At 41.8% G+C, this 18,452-nt stretch overlaps 1 pseudogene; it reads right to left on the reverse strand.

Moving 5' to 3' along the window:
- Positions 1 to 512: 512 nt before the first annotated feature.
- Positions 513 to 17,287, reverse strand: LOC110545705 (uncharacterized protein C2orf78 homolog; annotated as a pseudogene).
- Positions 17,288 to 18,452: the final 1,165 nt, after the last annotated feature.

Below are 18,452 nucleotides of genomic sequence, written 5' to 3' on the forward strand. Positions count from 1 at the left end.
CTGAGTTGCACAAGTTTCCATGCAGCTGCTAGCCAGCAGCACAGAGTTTCTATTCAGCTTTAAGAGTGTCCAAGTGTTCTTTGCTAGAATTACCACACAACAGAATCACAATAAAGGTTCTTTACAAAATTAAAAATGAATCTTCATGACCCACTTACTACCACTCCTGGGTATTTACAAAAAGAATTTCTTTTTTAAAATTTATTTATTTTTTTAAATTAAATTACAGTTTATTCACTTTGTATCCCAATTGTAGGATTTCAATTCACTATTTTAGAGACGTATTCACACGTCAATGTTGATTGCAGCACAGTTGTATTTGGCTCTTACATTGAAGAGCCATAATATCTAGTCAAGGTTCTCTAGAGGAGCAAAACTGATAAGATATATCTATTCATCTATATATAGAAAAGGGAGTTACTAGAGTGGCTTACAGGATATGGACTGGTGAGTCCAATAATAGCTGCGTACCAACAGACAGTTGGTGTCTAGTAGTTGGTCTATCCATGAGGCTATCTCAGCTGGTCTTTAGTACACTCTGTCTGGAATCCCAAAGAACTAGGATCTAATGCAAGTGAAGGAATGGACTTGCCAGCAAGAGCAAGGGAAATCGGGCACAGAGCAAAGAGCTTCCTTCTTCCATAGTCTTCATATAGGCGTCCTATGTAAAAAGAGCCAGATTAATGTTGGGTAGCCCACAGCCCACTTCAAATGATTTAATAATTTTTTTAAATTAAGAAAAATTCCTCACAGGTGTACCCAGTAACACAGCAAGTTTTAGCTAACTTCTAATGTAGTCGGGTTGACACCAGAAATAGCCATCACAACTGTTCCAGGCAGCTACATTAGGGAAATAGCCCAGTGTCAACAACAGAGAAAGGGATAAAGAAAATGTGATGTGTAAACACAATGAAACATTATTTATTTATACAAAAATGAAATTATGCCATTTACAGGGAAAAGTTCATGTGAATTAAGCAGACTTGGTTAACTATATTTTCTTTCATTTGTGGGTCCTAGGTTATACTTGCATAAGTGAAATCCTATATGTATATGTTTCATGAAATTGGAGGCAAAGCTCCTAGCAGAAAAAATGATGGCAAATGGCTGTGGTGAGCGGTGGGAAATGCGCATGACTATGGTAATGGAGGGAGAGTGTGCTTACTATTCAGTATGCACTTTAAGATATACTGTGTCCGGTGACCAAAAAACTCAAGGAGAATAATTTTAATAGAGCTATAGCATTTTTGATTGATTTAATATTAAATAAGTATTTATTGAGTACTATTTCATATAAAATATGATATTGTACTTTGAAAACATAAAAATTAAAATATCAAAGTTAACAGAAACATCAGAAGACACTTGTTAGTCACAAATAAAATAACCAACTTAACACTTTTAAGGTGCTTTTACTAAGTATTCAAATATATGTGGATATAAATATTTTGTCTATCTATCTATATCTAGTCTTCTATATTCCTACATATGTATCTGTGTCTATAAATATTTATATATTCTTTTCTGTCATTGTATACATGTGTATCTGTGTATCTTTGTATCTTTCCTTGTCTACGTTGAAAAGCGCTTTGCTGCAAAGATCTGGCCAGCTCTCCCTTTCCGTAGCCATAATATCAAGAAACTTCTATATCCTTCTCCCCACTGAAGAAAAAGCTTCGGTTTCCCAAGAGTGGTGCACTTGCCAGAATTCTCTCGCTCTTGTTGAGCCCTTCTCTTCATGGCCTCCCTCTCTGGCCTCTGCTCTTTTGTGATGGGCTGTGAGATAACTGGCCCTAGAATGTCAAATTCCTTCATGGAATTGGTTGGCGGCTGAAGTCCTGCAACAGATACTGGGTTTGAGGTTTGGGAGGTGACGGCACCCTGTTCCTGGCAGCAGAAACAAGCTCCCTCTGGAGCGAAGTATGAGATGATGCTCTGTAGGGTGCAGGCCTTGAGGCAGCTGACTGAGGCACAGTGCTAGACTGGATGGGGTTGGTTATGTTAGGTCGTGTGCCACTGTTGGAAATTTGCGGAGCTGGCTTGGCAGAGGCCATCAAAGATGTGCTGGCAGGAGGTGGTGGGGATGTCCTGTGTGGAGAAGACTGAGCTGAGTGGGAATGAGGCCATGCTGGGTAAGTTGCAGTGGGTCTGCGTGAAGCCAGTGAGAGAGGCTTTCTAGAAACAGGTCTGAGGCTTTGGGAAAGGCAAAGGTACTAACTTGACCTTCCCAGGTGAGGGCAGCTCATGTTGGGATGAAGTTGGAAATCCCTTGTGAGCACTTCTCTCTGCTCTCTGAGCCTTGCCTAAGTTTTTTTCAGGGCCCTGGCCCTCATGTGGCATGTCCAGCAGTGCTGTGGTGAGTGGGCCTGGCCTTGGATCTTTGTGGCTGCTGGAGATTCCCAGAGGCCGGGAGGAGCATGTGCCAGCTTTCCTCTCATTCTTCTTCCCCAGTGGATGAAAGACCTGCATGGACTCCATCATGTACATGTCGAGGTGGGTTCGAGGCTTTTTAAAGCTGTTGTGGCTGAGCTCAGGTGGATTCCTTTTCCTCTTGGTCTTGGGCATGGTGGATTCCTCTTCTGTCTTGACTCTGTTCCTTGACTGCTTAAGCTCCTCTGTTTTCTTGGAGTTGTTTTTTTTTCTGGTATACTTGGTCTTGTCTTGCCTGTGTCCTTTGGCTCTGTTGGGCCTGCTGGTGCTGCTTTGGTAGCTTTGCCCTCCAAGTGCTTTGCCATATTGTCAACCGTCCTGTCACTGACCCCAGCACTGCCCACAGCCCCCTCTCCCTCACTGGATTTTGGCCTGAGGAGCTCCATCAAGCAGCTTGGAGGCTTTAGACTTATTCTTCCTCACCTGGACTGAGGGGATACTCATGGCTCTGGAGCTTTCATGGGCCTGGTCTGTCTATGAGGGTTTTGAATAGTTGGGGAAGGTGCTGCCTGCCTCCGGTGGTGTCTGCAAACTCAGTGCTAGATCCCAATTCCTTCTCCAGTGCCCCTAGCTCTTCCAGACCCAGGCTGATGATTCCCAAGCTGGTATTGTCAGAAGCAGGCTTCTGCTTTAGGCTCCCAGAATCAGTGCAGTGTGGAGATTGCTTTATGTCAGGGTGTGCTAAAGGGGAAGTGATGGGCCTTGAATTTTCTTTTTTCTTTCTTTTTTTTTTATGCCTTCATGGGCATCCAGAAGTGGTTAAAGCTCATTCAAGTTTTTATCCTCTCTTTGTTCCAGGCTTGGAGCTTGAGGCGAGGCCAGGAATTCTTAGGGACTTCGGATGGGGGCTGCTAATGACCTGTCCCCATCGACATGTGGTGTCCTCATCTGGAAAACCTGGGTATGGGGTGTTGCAGAGTTCTGGAGGATAACAGATGCCTGGCTTGAAGGTGGCAATCCCAGGGATATCTCCATTTCCAACACTAAAAAAGACTCAAGGAAGAAGTCAGTGCCTGGTAAGTGAGAAGCTTCCCTCCCTTTCCCAGCACCATAGCTCTCAGGCCCTTGAAGCAGTGGGGAAGGAAGTCCTCAGAGCTCTGCTTGACAGCAGCTCTGTTCGAAGACAGGGGGTAACTGCTCTGTTTTTGCTGACCATGTTATGTCATGTTTTCTCAGATGTTTTTGTCTTCCTTTGTGTTTGTGTGAAGCTTGTAGATATTGCCTCCATGGGTAGTTTAAAAAGAAGACACAGGGATTTGAACCTTGACCCTTCAGACTTTAAGGCTGATACCTTACTGACTAAACTATTCAGGTTCTCTTGCTTTCTGGCAGCCAGGCTGCTTTCTCTGACTAATGCTTCCCACTGGGTGACAGCAGGCTGTGAAAAATGGCAAAGGCAGAAGGAAAAATTCTTGACCCTTTTCTTATTGTTGCTAAAGAGGTAGCTGGCTAGAACTTATTAACCCTCTGTGAATCAGTGGGAAGAGGGAGAAAGAAGAAAAAACTACACACACACACACAAACACTCACACACACGATGAAGTAAAGGAGCTTCAATGCCTTTATTTTTGAATTTATATTCCTTCTCAGCAAAAAGCTCTGTACATAAGAAAGATCACCTCATACCTATAAAGATAATTAATCACCAAAACAGATGAATTCAAAGATAAAACAGGAATATACATTGCATCTTTTTCTACTACATATTTCTGCTTTGTGCCCATTACATGGGCTCATTGTAAGTTCAAGGTAACAGTTATTCATGATATAGTTTGACAAGGTTTTAAGGCTGACAGAGTCCAAGGGGTTACAACAAGATAATTGTTTACATGTCTTTCCATTAAGACCGAATTACCATTTTCCAGCTATATCTTAGTTCATAGTGAGTTCAGGATAATTACATCAGCCTTTAATTCTGCAGTTAGTTGTCTACTTTCTGTTCACGGTTATCTATTATGGTGTATACTGAGACCTGTGACTTTATCTCTAGAACTAGAGGGAAAGCATACCTAGGTTGTAAGTATGTCTCAAGTCTGTTCTTCCTAGTGAAGTTCATGTGTCAATGACAGGTCAAAAAAAAAAATCACGGAATTCCTAGCAGATTTTGCTATTGTGCAGGAGGGGTTGACAAATTACTTGAATCAATTTGGGAATCATTATCAAACATTATAAAATCATTCTCATATTGATTCTGCAAGAATCTGTGTGACAGCGAAGCAGTTACATCAGAGCATAGGCAATGAAGATGTTTTTTTATAATTTTAATTTTTTATATTAATTATAGTTTATTTACTTTGTATCCCAGCTGTAGCCCCTCTCATTCCCTCCCAATACCACCCTCTCTCCCTCATCTCCTCCTTACCCCTCTCTAAGTCCACTGATAGGGGAGGTCCTCCTCCTCTTCCATCTGATCCTAGTTTATCAGCAGTGAAGATTTTTCTATGCCATGCCAGATATATACGAGGGATGCAACAATGACAAGCATGGGAAGGCACTCAGCAGCAAGAAGTAATCTGGAGAGGAAGTCTCTGGGGCCTTGCCTTCCAGGACACACCCATCTTAGATTTTGCAAAAATGGTGGTCCACCTCCAGGAAGCTCACTGGGTTGGCTCAAGTCCATTCCTGCATGACTGGCCTCTGGCAATACAGTGCCTGTCACTTCCTTGGAACTTTGCTATTAGGCAGCTTACCTGGTCCATAATTTTCAAGAACTTAACTGACTTTGCCAACTTCTTTCAGTTTATGGCATTACTCAGATGCCCCCAGAGGCGTGGCTTTTTATGTGGTGTTGGTATCTAAGCCCAGTAGATACCAACTGGGTATCAACTGTAAGGCAAGCATTTCTCAATGGAGGCTTCCCTCCACCCCATGTCTCACAGACTTCTTATAAGTGATATGGAAAATTATATAAGAAATAGATCTTTGGGCTTGAGTATAATTCCGCAGTAGAGAGCATGTCTACATGATCTTATGTTCTTGGCCATGGGTCACCTCTGAAGTACCAGAGTAAAAACAAACAAAGCAAAACAAAACAAAACAAAAGATCATCCTGAGTGAGATATCCAAGAAGCAGAAAGACACACATGGTATATACTCACTTATAAGTGGATACTAGACATATAGTATAGGATAAACATACTAAAATCTGTATACCTAAAGAAGCTAAGCAAGAAAGAGGACCCTGGGTAAGATGATCAATCCTCATTCAGAAAGGCAAACGGGATGGACACTGGAAGAGGGAGAAAACAGGGAATAGGACAGGAATTTACCACAGAGAGCCTCTGAAAGACTCTACCCAGCATGGTATTAAAGCAGATGCTGAGACTCATAGCCAAACTTTGGGCAGAGTGCAGGGAGTTTCATGAAAGAAGGGGGAGATGAAAGATTTGGAGGGGACAAGAGCTCCACAAGGAAAGCAACAGAACCAAAAATCTGGGCCCAGGGGTCTTTTCTGAGACTCATACTCCAACCAAGGACCATGTATGGAGATAACCCAGAACCCCTGCACAAATGTAGCCCATAGCAGCTCCATGTCCAAGTGGGTACCCTAGTAAGGTGAACAGGGACTGTCTCTGACATGAACTCAGTGGCTGGCTCTTTGATCACCCACTCCTTAGAGGGGAGCAGCCCTACCAGGACACAAAGGAAGACAATGAAGCCAGTCCTGATGAGACCTGATAGGCTAGGTTTAGATGGAAGGGGAGGAGGACCGCCCCTGTCAGTGGACTTGGGAGGGACATAGGAGGAGATGAGGGAGGGAGGCTGGGATTGGGAGAGGACAAGGGAAGGGGCTACATCTGGGATACAAAATGAATAAATTGTAATTAATAAAAAAGAAAGAAAGAAAGAAAAAAAGAAAGAAAGAAAGAAAAAAAAAGAATCACCTTTGGCAAGCTTACCAATGGTACATGAGGTGGACCTAACACTGTCTCTACAATTTTAAAGGTGAGAGAATGCCATGAAATGTGCTTGGAACTTGGAGGAGTACTTCTTTCAGGACAGATTCTGAGTTGCACTGCTCTGGAAGAGGATTTCCACTTATGGAAAATTTAGTGTTACCAAAACAAAAGTCCTTGGTGTCTTCTAGAGCCCATAGCAATCAATGAGAAAGGATTTGATTGTAGTTTGTTAGTGCATGGGACTGAATATCTTGGGTGGGTACATGTGTGACTGTGATGAGCTCTATGGGCATCACTTAATGTAGGATGGATGGTAACCACCATGGCCTTGCATTCTCTGTCTTTATAGAGTTTGATGATTGGAATGGAAAGGCAGAACTAGACTGACCTGTCAGGACTCACATTCTCCCTGAATGGTAGAGCTGAGTCTTTGTGGAGTGCTTCCTACTCTTTCCCCTCCTGGCTCTTTACTCACCTTGAAGACTAGTATCTGGCATACTGTTAGCAGATATGGAACAGGACACAGCAGAGGTGGAGAGTGGTATTTGGAAATTTGTCGGCTGAATTTCTTTTATCACTGTTTCTGGTTGCCAAAGGCCTGACTCCCAGGATAGGGCACAGAACCATAGGCCTGCAGGCCCAGCTGTTGTGGTTATAGTAATAGACCTGGCTAGCCTCCTGGTAAGAAGGTGCCAGGCTCTATCCTTGATTTGGCATCAGTGGTGGTGTGGCATGGCATACAGTGTTGGATAGAAAAGGACTATGGCATTGGAATCTAAGACAGTGAGGATAGTGTGGTGTCCTGGTCGGTGATAGCCACAGTGAAGTCCTGGAGAACAGCTGCCCTCCCATCTGTGCTTACAGTGAGATCCTGCTTGAGAGCACCTAGATAGGAGAGTGCTGAGGTTGAGATCTGGCCCTGGTCAGTCAACACTGTCAACGTGGTCATACCAGCATGTTGGTAAAGGCAGGCACTGTCCGTGAAGGCTGGAGAGAAGTGTTGGAGACTGATGGCAGGAGCCCTGCTGAACTACAAGCTGGGGTGGAGACCCTGGGGAAGTTGCCCTCCCTTCCTGCCGAGGGTCTGGAGTTGCTCAGCACAGGCAGAGAGGGCTGAAGAGCAGTTTCACTCCCAAGGAAAGGTGCTGTTTAGAAAGTTTCTGTAGGAAGCAAGAGGACAGTGGGAAAATGATGAGACTGATGTTTTCTATCTTCCTGTGGGATGTGGTACTATATCTTAGACTCGAGAGTCTAAGACTGATGTTCGTTCACACATCTCAATTGCAGATGTTTAGATTGATTATTGGTACTTCATAGGGTGATACTCAGTTGATGAGCTGCCTGTTCTTTCTGTGTGGACATGGGATTCTTAGTTGATCTGGTTCACCCTTTGCTCCAATCTAAACACCATCCTTCCTTGCCATGCCTTGTCTTTCCCTCATAGCTTTACACTTCCTGATAACTGTGTCCTAGAACAGACATGTTTAGAGGTAGACAGCTTCTCATGGCTCTGCCTTTTTTCTATCCTATGTTGATCTTGAACCATCCCTGCATCCCTGGGATGAAGCCTACTTGGTCATGGTGGATGATGTTTTCATGTGTTATTGGAGTTGGTTTGCAAGTATTTTATTGAATATATTTGCATCAATATGAGGGAAAGTGGTCTGAAATTATCTTTCTTGGTTCAATCTTTGTGTGGTTTAGGTCTCAAGGTGACTGTGCCCTCATAGAATGAGTTTGGCAATGTTTCTGTTTTTATTTTATGGAATAGTTTGAGGTATATTGGTATTAGCTCTTCATAGAAAGTCTGGTAGAATTCTGTATTGAACTCATCTGGCCCTGGGTATTTTTTGCTTAGAATACCTTTAATGACTGTTTCTATTTTCTTAAATATTATAGGATTATTTAGATTGTTAACCAATCTTGATTTAACTTTGGTAAGTGGCATATATCAAGAAAATCATCCATTTTGTTTTGATTTTTCAATTTTATGGAGTAAAGGCTTTTGAAGTAAGACTTAGTGATTCTTTGGATTTCCTCAGTGTCTGTTATTATGTCCACCTTTTCATTTCTGATTTTTAAAATTTGTATATTATCTCTCTGCCTTTTTGTTAGTTTGGCTAAGGGTTTTTCTATCTTGTTGACATTTTCAAGAAACCAGCTTTTAGTTTTGTTGATTTTCTGTATTGTTCTCTCTGAGGTTCCCATTTATAGCAGGGACTGGAAATATAACGGAAGATAGAATTATTGATGGAAGAGTGAATTGTGGGTAGCCTATGATGTTCAGTTCCCAGATATGGATAGGCCTGTATTCATGGTAGTCTTAGAAAGGAAGTTAATTCAACAAGGACCCTAAGAGTGGTATAGGGTTTTAGTGTCTATGTTGATCCTGGTGGTCTGTTATTGTCATTGAAGTCCAAAAAGTTCCTGGCAGTGCCAAGCACTTCTGAGCAGCATGCATGTTGGGGCTGTAAGGTAGTAACCAATGAAGAGGGGACAGTGAAGTGAAGACCAAGGAAGCAGGGCCACCTCTATGTGTTGAGCAACAGCTTTGTATATACTGCATTTTTTCTTTGTGCATGAAGAGGGAGACTTAATGAGACTCAGAAGCAGATACAACTCTTAGGGACAGAAAAACTAAATTGTAAACTAATTGTAAAGCACACAAAGCTCCTCCCCCAGCTTAAAGAAGCACTGAAGCAATACTGGGGAGACACATTACAAACAGGTATGTAATGTGTCTCCCCATGCATGAAATGAAAGCATTTCATGCATGGAACACCAAAGACCTGGATGCCATGAATTGTATACCATGCATCCACAGCTCAGTTATCTGCTGTAATGCAACTAAAGCCTTATCTACTCCTATCCATTACTCAGTTTGGAACCCTGGGCCCTGGAAGTACATGATCTTTCTAGGTGCTAGAGAATATAAGAAGTGGAGCATGAACTGAAAGGAGGGGACTTCTAGGTATAGGTTTTATAAGGGACCACTTGTGTATGATGCTGGTGCATATGTGGTACAAGATTGGCTGGTCCATATAGTTAGTTACAGGACAGATAGGGCTATGTAGAGAGACCCATCTTAGAAATTAAAATTAAGTAAAAAATATACTTTTTAAAAATACACGTGTACCTGTGTAACATAAACACTCTATGCATCAGATCCCTGTGTGTAACAAACTCTGAAACTGTTCTAGCACAGATTGCACTTAGAGTCGAAGGAACAGGGATAGGCCAGTACTGATAGGACTTCAATCCCTCAAGTGATATTGGCAGTAGTTGACAAATGCTTTCTCAGGAAAATAAAGGGGTGCTTCCCAACAAAGGAAGCAGTTACTTGAGGGTATGGCATAGAGAAGGAGGGAATCTTTGCTATTGATACTGCAGACAGAGGAATATTATGTAGATTGCTTATAATTAGATAAAATATCTAAATTATAGGACACAAGGCAACACAATGTGTAAAGGGAAAATAAATAGACAGTCCTCAAATATTTGATACAAACTGAGCATGAACACATAAAAATGTTTGCATTCAGGAGGAATCAGAGAAATCAAATCAGTTGAATTCCAGGAGTTACCGTCCAATGTCAACCAGAAAAGTAATGACAAACACCACTGAGGGATTCCTTCCTGTGCTATGCACTGCTTGTGGAGATGCGAAGAGCGCCAGTCTGTTTGGATGTCAGTATGGAGGGTCCCCCAAAAGCCAAAACCTAGCCTGCCACATGGTGCAAGTATACCATTCCTAAGGACTCAACATGTTCATCGAGATGCTTGCCCATCACTGTTGATTGAACCAAGCTTGGTGTCCATCAACACTGTTATGGGTGAGGAAAATGTGATGTACATAGAGGGAGATATTTTCAGCCATAAAGACAATGATGTTTCCAGTTTCTGGCTATTACAAATAAAGCTGCAATGAACATGGCTGAGCAAATGTCCTTGTTGTATGGTAGAACATCTTTTGGGAATATGCCGGGGAGGGGCTATAGGTGGGACTTGAGGTAGAGCTGTTCCCAATTTTCTGAGAAAGCACAAGATTGATTTCCAAAGTTGTTGTACAAGTTTGCACTACCATCAACAATGGAGGAGTATTTCCCTCTCCACATCTTTGCCAGCATATGCTGTCACCTGAGTTTTTGATCTTAGCCATTCTGATGGGTGTAAGATGGAATCTCAGAGTCATCTTGACTGGCATTTACCATAACCCTAAGGATGTTGAGCATTTCTTTAAATGTTTCTCTGCCATTCAATATTCCTATGTTGAGAATTCTCTGTTTATTTCTGTACTCCACTTTATTTATCTATTTATGTATCCATTTATTTATTTATTTATTTATATTTTTATTAATTACACTATATTTACTTTGTATCCCCCCTTAGTTCCCTCCCTCCTCCCCTCCCAAACCCTCCTTCCTCCCCTCTCAAACCCTCCTTCCTCCCCTCCCAAACCCTCCCTTTCTCCTTCTTCTCCATGCATTCCCCTCCCCAAGTCCGCTGGTAGGGGAGGTCTTCTTTTTCTTCCTCCTGATCCTAGTCAATTAGGTCTCATCAGGAATTGCTGCATTGTCTTCTTCTGTGGCCTGGTAATGCTGCTTCCCCCTCAGGAGGAGGTAATTAAAAAGCAGGCCAATCAGTCCATGTCAGAGACGGTCCCTGTTCCTATTACAATGGAACCCACTTAGATACAGAACTGCTATGGGCTACATCTGTGTAGAGGTCTTAGGTTATCTCTATGCATGGTCCTTGGTTGGAGTATCAGTCTCAGGAAAGACCCCTCAGATTTTTTGGTTGTGTTGTTCTCCTTGTGGAGTTCCTGTCCTCTCCAGATCTTACTGTTTCCCACTTCTCTTGTAAAATTCCCTGCACTCTGCCCAAAGGTTGCCCCTAAGTCTCAGCATCTGCATTGATAGTCTGCAGGGCAGAGCCTTTCAGAGGTCCTCTGTGTCAGGCTCCTGACTTGTTCCCTCTTTTTGCCTTCTTCTCATGTCCATCCTGTTTGCCTTTCTGGATAGGAATTGAGCATTTTAGCAAGAGTCCTTCCTGTTGATTAGTTTCTTTAGGTGTACAGATTTTAGTAGGTTTATCCTATATTATATGTCTATATGAGTGAATATATACTGTCTGCATCTTTCTGCTTCTGGGATAGCTCACTCAGGATGATCTTTTCCAGTTCCCACCATTTAACTGCAAATTTCATGATTTCCTTGTTTTTTATTGCTGAGTAATATTCCATTGTGTAGATGTACCACAATTTGTGCATCCATTCCTCCATCGAGGGGCATCCAGGCTGTTTCCAGCTTCTGGCTACTACAAATAAAGCTGCTACAAACATGGTTGAGGAAATGTCCTTATTGTGTACTTGAGCCTCTTTAGGGTATATGCCTAGGAGTGGTATAGCTGGATCTTGAGGAAGCTCTATTCCTAGTTGTCTGAGGAAGCGCCAGATTGATTTCCAGAGTGGTTGTACAAGTTTACATTCCCACCAGCAGTGGAGGAGGGTTCCCCTTTCTCCACAACCTCTCCAGCATGTGTAGTCACTTGAGTTTTGATCTTAGCCATTGTGATGTGTGTAAGGTGAAATCTTAGGGTGGTTTTGATTCCCATTTCCCTTATTACTAAGCTAGTTGAACATTTCTTTAAGTGTTTCTCTGCCATTCGATATTCCTCTATTGAGAATTCTCTGTTTAGCTCTGTACTCTATTTTTTTAATTGAATTACTTGATCTGTTGCTGTTTAACTTCTTGAGTTATATACTGGATATTAGTCCTCTGTCAGATATAGGGTTGGTGAAGATTCTTTCCAAATCTGTAGGCAGTTGTTTTGTTCTGATGACAGTGTCCTTTGCTTTACAGAAGCTTTTCAGTTTTATGAAGTCCCATTTATTGATTGTTGCTCTTAGAGCCTGTGCTCTTGGTGTTCTGTTCAGGAAGTTGTCTCCTGTGCCAATGAGTTCAAGGCTCTTCCCCACTTTTTCTTCTAACAGATTTAGTGTGTCTGGTTTTATGTTGAGGTCTTTGATCCACTTGGACTTTAGTTTTGTGCAGGGTGATAAGTATGGATCTATTTGCATTTTTCTACATATAGACATCCAGTTAGACCAGCACCATTTGTTGACGATGCTATTTTTTTTTCCAATGTATGATTTTGGCATCTTTGTCAAAAATCAGGTGTCTATAAGTGTGTGGGTTTATTTCTGGGTCTTCTATTTGGTTCCATTGATCCACCAGTCTGTTTCTATGCCAGTACCATGCAGTGTTTTTTATTTTTATTTTTTTATTACTGTTGCTCTATAGTACAGCTTGAGATCAGGGATGGAGATACTTCCAGAAGATCTTTTTTATTACAGAGAATTGTTTTAGAGATTCTGAGTTTCTTGTTATTCCATATGAAGTTGAGAATTTGTCATTTAAAATCTGTAAAGAATTGTGTTGGTAATTTGATGGGAATTGCATTGAATCTGTAGATTGCTTTTGGAACCAAAAAATCTGGGCCCAGAGATCTTTTCTGTGACTAAGACTCCAGCCAAAAACTGTACATGGAGATCACCTAGAACCCCTGCACAGATGTAGCCCATAGCAGCTCAGTCTCCAAGTGCATTCCCTAGAAAGGGGAACAGGGGCTGTCTCTGACATGAACTTGTGGCTGGCTCTTTGATTACCTCCCCCTGAGGGTGGGGGCAGCTTTACCAGGACACAGAGGAAGACAATGCAGCCAGTCCTGATGAGACCTGATAGGCTAGGGTCAGATAGAAGGGGAGGAGGACCTCTCCCCTATCATTGGACTGGGGGAGGGATGTGGGAGTAGATGAGGGAGGGAGGGTGGGATTGGGAGAGGACGAGGGAGGGGGGACTACAAATTGAATAAATTGTTATAAAAATTGTATTGGTATTTTGATGAGAATTGTGTTGACTCTATAGATTGCTTTTGATAAGATCACCATTTTTATTATGTTGATCCTACTGATCTACAAGCATGGTAGGTCTTTCCCTCTTCTGATATCTCCTTTAATTTCTTTCTTCAGAGATTTAAAGTTTTTTTTTTTTTCCCATATAGCTCTTTCACTTGCTTGATTAGGGTGACACCAAGATACTTTGGTTTTTCTTTTGTGGCTATTGTAAAGGGGGTGTTGTTTCCTTAATTTCTTCCTCAGCCCCTTTGTCTTTCATATACAGAAGAGCTACTGATTTTTTTTTTTTTTGAGTTAATTTTGTATCCAGCCACTTTGCTGAAGGTGTTTATCAGCTGTAAGAGTTTCCTGTTAGAATTTTTGGGGCCACTTATCCATACTATCATATCATCTGTGAATAGTGACACTTTTACTTCTTCTTTTACAATTTGTATCCTCTTGATCTCCTTTAGTTTTCTTATTGCTTTGGTTCAGACTTCAAGTACTATATTGAAGAGATACAGAGAGAGAGTGGGTAACCTTGTCTTTTCTTCGATTTCAGTGGAATTGATTTAAGTTTCCTTCGTTTAGTTTGATGTTGGCTATCAGCTTGCTGTATATTGCCATTACTATGTTTAAGTATGTACTTTGTATCCCCCATCTCTCCAAGACTTCAAATATGAATGAGTGTTGGATCTTTTCAGATGCTTTTTTGTCATCTAAGGAGATGATCATGTGGTTTTTTTCTTTCAGTTTGTTTATATGGTGGATTACATTGATGGATTTCTGTATATTGAACCACCCCTGCCTGCCTGGTATGAAGCCTACTTGGTCATGGTGAATGATATATTTGGTATGTTCTTGGATTCAGTTTGTGAGTATTTTATTGGGTATTTTTGTGTCGATGTTCATAGAGAGATTGGTCTGAAGTTCTCTATGTGTGCTTGCCTACTTTTAGTTTTGTTGTAGTAAAGTTAGTTATTTCCTGTGTTTTCCTGGGTGTAGTTAGCCTTCTTGGTTTGGGTTTTTCCTTCTAGCCTCTTCTGTAAGGCTGGATTTGTGGATAGATACTGTTTAAATTTGCTTTTGTTGTGGATTATCTTGTTTTCTCCATCTTTGATGACAGAGAGTTTTGCTGGGTATAGTAGTCTGGGCTGACATCTGTGTTCTCATAGGGTTTGCATGATATCTGCCCAGGCCCTTGTGGCTTTCATAGGCTCTGTTGAGAATTCAGGTATGATTCTGATGGGTTTGCCATCGTATGTTACTTGGTCTTTTCTCCCTTGCAGCTTTTAATATTTTTCTTTGTTAATGTACATTTAGTGTTTTGATTATTATGTGGCAGGAGGATTTTCTTTTCTGGTCTAATCTGTTAGGTGTGCTGTAGACCTCTTGTATGCTTATAGATATCTCTTTAAATTTAGGAAATTTTCTTCTATAATTTTGCTGAAAATATTTTCTGGGTATTGTTGATGGGAATCTTCTTTTTCCTCTATTCCTATTATTCTTAAGTTTTGTCTTTTATGGTTTCCTTGATTTCTTAGATGTTGTGTGTCAGAAATTTTTTTGATTAAAATTTCTTTGATAGATGCATCAATTTCTTCTATACCTGAAATTCTTTCCTTATTCTTTTCTATTCTGTTGGAGATGCTTACCTCTGTAGTTCCTGTTTTCTTCCCTAAGTTCTCCCTGTTAGTTCACAAGTTGATGCATTAGCCTACTCCCAGGTTGCTTAGGTACCTGTGATATCATCATTGGCCACTGCCCACAGGGGCCCTGGATAAAAGGACCCCTCCTCTTCTCTCTCTTGCTCTCTCTCTCCTGCTCTCTCCTCTTTATTTGTCAGGGATCCCCCTTCCTCTCCCTCTACCATGTCTTTCTGCCTCCATCTCCATCCAATAAGCCTCTTTCATATAATATCTGTTTTGTGCATCATTTCAAAAAAAATAATAACACTTCCTACCCCGGATTTCTTCAGTTTGTGCTTTCTTTAATGTTTCCATTTCAATCTTCAGATCTTAACCCCTAACCCCTAACCCTAACCCATTGATTTCTTTACCTTGTTTGTCTGTATTTTTCTGCCTTTCATTCAATTCCTTCACCTGTTTGTTTGAACTTTCTTCTGTTTCTTTCAGTGCTTTATTTCCTCTCTAAAAAGTCACAATCTGTTTTACTGTACCTTCCTGTATTTACGGATTTTATTTGTTTCCTCCATTATCATCACCATAAGCATAGATTTAAGGTCATTTTCTTGCGTTTCAGTTGTATTAGGGTATCCAGGGATGCTTGCCTTTGGAAAAATGGGTTCTGGAGATGTCATAATGCTTTGGCTTTTGTTGATTGTGTTTTTAAGCCTGCCTTTACCTATCTCGTTGTCTCTAGCATTGGCTGTTAGTTTCTGGTGCCTGCTGGAGTGTGTATGTGTGTGTGTGTGTGTGTGTGTGTGTATGTGTGTGTGTGTGTGTGTGTGTGAGAGAGAGAGAGAGAGAGAGAGAGAGAGAGAGAGAGAGAGAGAGAGAGAAACCCTGGGCAGGAAGCTGGATGTTCCTGCAGGGGCCCTCCTTAGATTGGTGGGTATGGTCTTCTAATGGGGGTGGTTTGCTGAGGCTCTTCTCAGCTGTATGATCATGTGGACTAACTGGACTCCTCAGGAGCCCAGAGGCTCTCCTCTCGCCAGGGGAAGTCCCAGAGACAGATGTTCCACCACTGGCTTTCTTGTATTGAGATTAATGAGCTGCAACTGCCCAGACAATGTGCCCAGACACTGTGTTTGCTTTGTGAAGCCATCTTGAGCCCAGAGGTTTGGTTGGTCTCCCTAGGGAGACAGGTTGAGCTTTGGAGCAGCATCTGGGGCTATTCCTGTGGCTCCAGGCATCAGGAGGCCTGAAGTTGGTGCTTTGTGCCCCAGTACCCAGAAGGAATCACTGGCCCTTGAGCACAGCATGCAGGCTTGTGGTTAGATACTGGAGACCCCAGGCCTTTTGGAACCCAGGAACTTCTCTGGAGATTAGCTGGGTGACTTGAGGTTGGAACCAATGTTTCCCTCACTGGGGTGTTTTCTCTCACCTGGGACATACAGTCCCTGGCGTTTTGGGTTCCACAGATTGGTTTGTTGGTTGCTGTGCAATCACTGCTGCCCTGCTGATCAGAAATTGGCACCACCATCTTGGGTCTTTTCATTTTTTTGAGTTTTGTATATTTTGGATATCATTCCTTTGTCATATGTAGGGTTATTAAAGATCTTTTTCAAATCTGTGGGCTGCCATTTTTTTTTGTTGACAATGTTCTTTGCCTTATAGAAGCTTTTCAGTTCTTAAAAAATTATTTATTTTTAATTTATTTTACTGTTTTTTTTCCTTTATCCTCCTACCTTACTCCTCAAAAAGGGGGGCCATTTCCTACCAACCCACCCAATCACATCAATTCATACCAGGAATAAGTACATCCTCTTCCCCTCTGGCCTGGTGAGGCAGCCCCATCAGGGGGAAGTGACCAAAAATCAGCCAATAGAGTCCATGTCAGAAACAACCCCAATCCCCTTACTAGCAAAATCCATATGAAGCCGGAGCTGCCCAGAGGCTACATCTATTAGGAGGCCTAGGTCTAGTCCTTGTATGGACCTTGGTTGGTCCTTTAGTCTCCGAAATTCCCTCTGGGCTCTGGTTAGTTGGCTATGTTGGTTTTCTTGTGGAGTTCCTGTCCCCTCCAGATCCTTCTATCCTTGGGCCTGATAGTAGAGTTTAGGGACTAGGAAGCTGCTCACTTCTGCTGGCTGGGTGTTCCTAGGGACCTGCAGGCAGGGATATTCTTCTCCTGGCTGGGTACCAGGAGAAAGATTGGGTAGGATCTAAGCTGGCTGTTCCTGGGGACCCATAGGCCTGATGATCCTGTGGCTAGCAGGCCTCGTCTAGATGGAAGGTTATGGACTGGGACTTAGGGGGCCAGGGTGCAGCTCACCTCTGTTGGCTGTGTCCCCTAGCAAGCAGGAGAAAGTCTTGGTGGGCTCTAACATGGCTGTTACTGGGGACCTGCAGGGCTGGATGATCCTGGGGCCTTCAGGCATCTTCCAGAGTGAGTGTGCTTTCTTAATCCATGTGGGATCAGATCTTATTACTATGTGGTTGCTGGGAACTGAACTCTGAACATGTGGAAGAACAACCAGTGCTCTTAACTGCTGTGTCATCTCTCTAGCCCCACTCAGCTTTTTTTTTTTAATTCACTTTACACATGGATCACAGCCCCTTCCCTTCTCTACTACCAGTCCCTCCTTCCCACCCTCTTTTACCATTCCCCCCTTCTCTTCTTCTCAGGGAAGGGAGGCCCCCTAGCCTGCCTTCCTACCCTGCCACTTCATTTTGCATTAGAACTAAGCTTATTCTTTTCCACTGAGGCCAGACAAGGCTGCCCACTAGGGAAACATGGTCCAATATCAGGCAACTACGCCAATGTGATATATGTAGAGAGGAAATTATTTTTAATTGTCAACAAAGTGAAATCATGTTATTTGCAGTAATCTGCATCCAACTTCGTCCTGGTGAGATGGGTCAGCAGATAAGAACACTTGCTGTTCTTGCAGAGTCCCTGGGCTAAATTCCTGGCACCCTCAAGGTTTTCAATCTTCCTTCTGATGTCCCCTTTTGCTCTGTGTGGGCACTGCACACATGTGTTGCCAATGAAAACATATAGAAGAAACACACACACACAATATTAAATTTACGTATGTGATAAACATTTTATTCTAATAAATTCACCTTAGAAAATTAGTCATCCTGATATGTTTTTTTTTCTTATATGTGATCCTAGATTGTATATATGAAAGCCTGTATTTCATCTCATGAAATAGCAGGAAGAACTCTGTCCTCAAATAATGATGATTAAGGGCTGAGGTAGGAGCTTCAAAATTGGAGAAACTGTGGTAACTGAGTGTGTTCAGTTTACAGTATAAACTTTGGAATATGTACTATGTTCATTAACTAGTAAAATGAAAATAAAAGTCAGTGAGAATAATTTTATTACACCTATAGATTTTGATGAATTGCTTTACTATTAAATAAATATTATTAGAATATTATAACATATGATATATTTATATACATATATTACTTAATAATATGAAAGTTATAGCAAAACAGAAAGGCCTTTATATATACTATGGATTAAAGAACTTGTCTTCCAATATTTATAAATAGTAGAGAAAATGTTGGTTCACTTCTATAAACACAAAAATC

The sequence above is a fragment of the Meriones unguiculatus genome, chromosome 14 (assembly GCF_030254825.1).
Source record: "Meriones unguiculatus strain TT.TT164.6M chromosome 14, Bangor_MerUng_6.1, whole genome shotgun sequence".
Lineage (NCBI taxonomy): Eukaryota > Metazoa > Chordata > Mammalia > Rodentia > Muridae > Meriones > Meriones unguiculatus.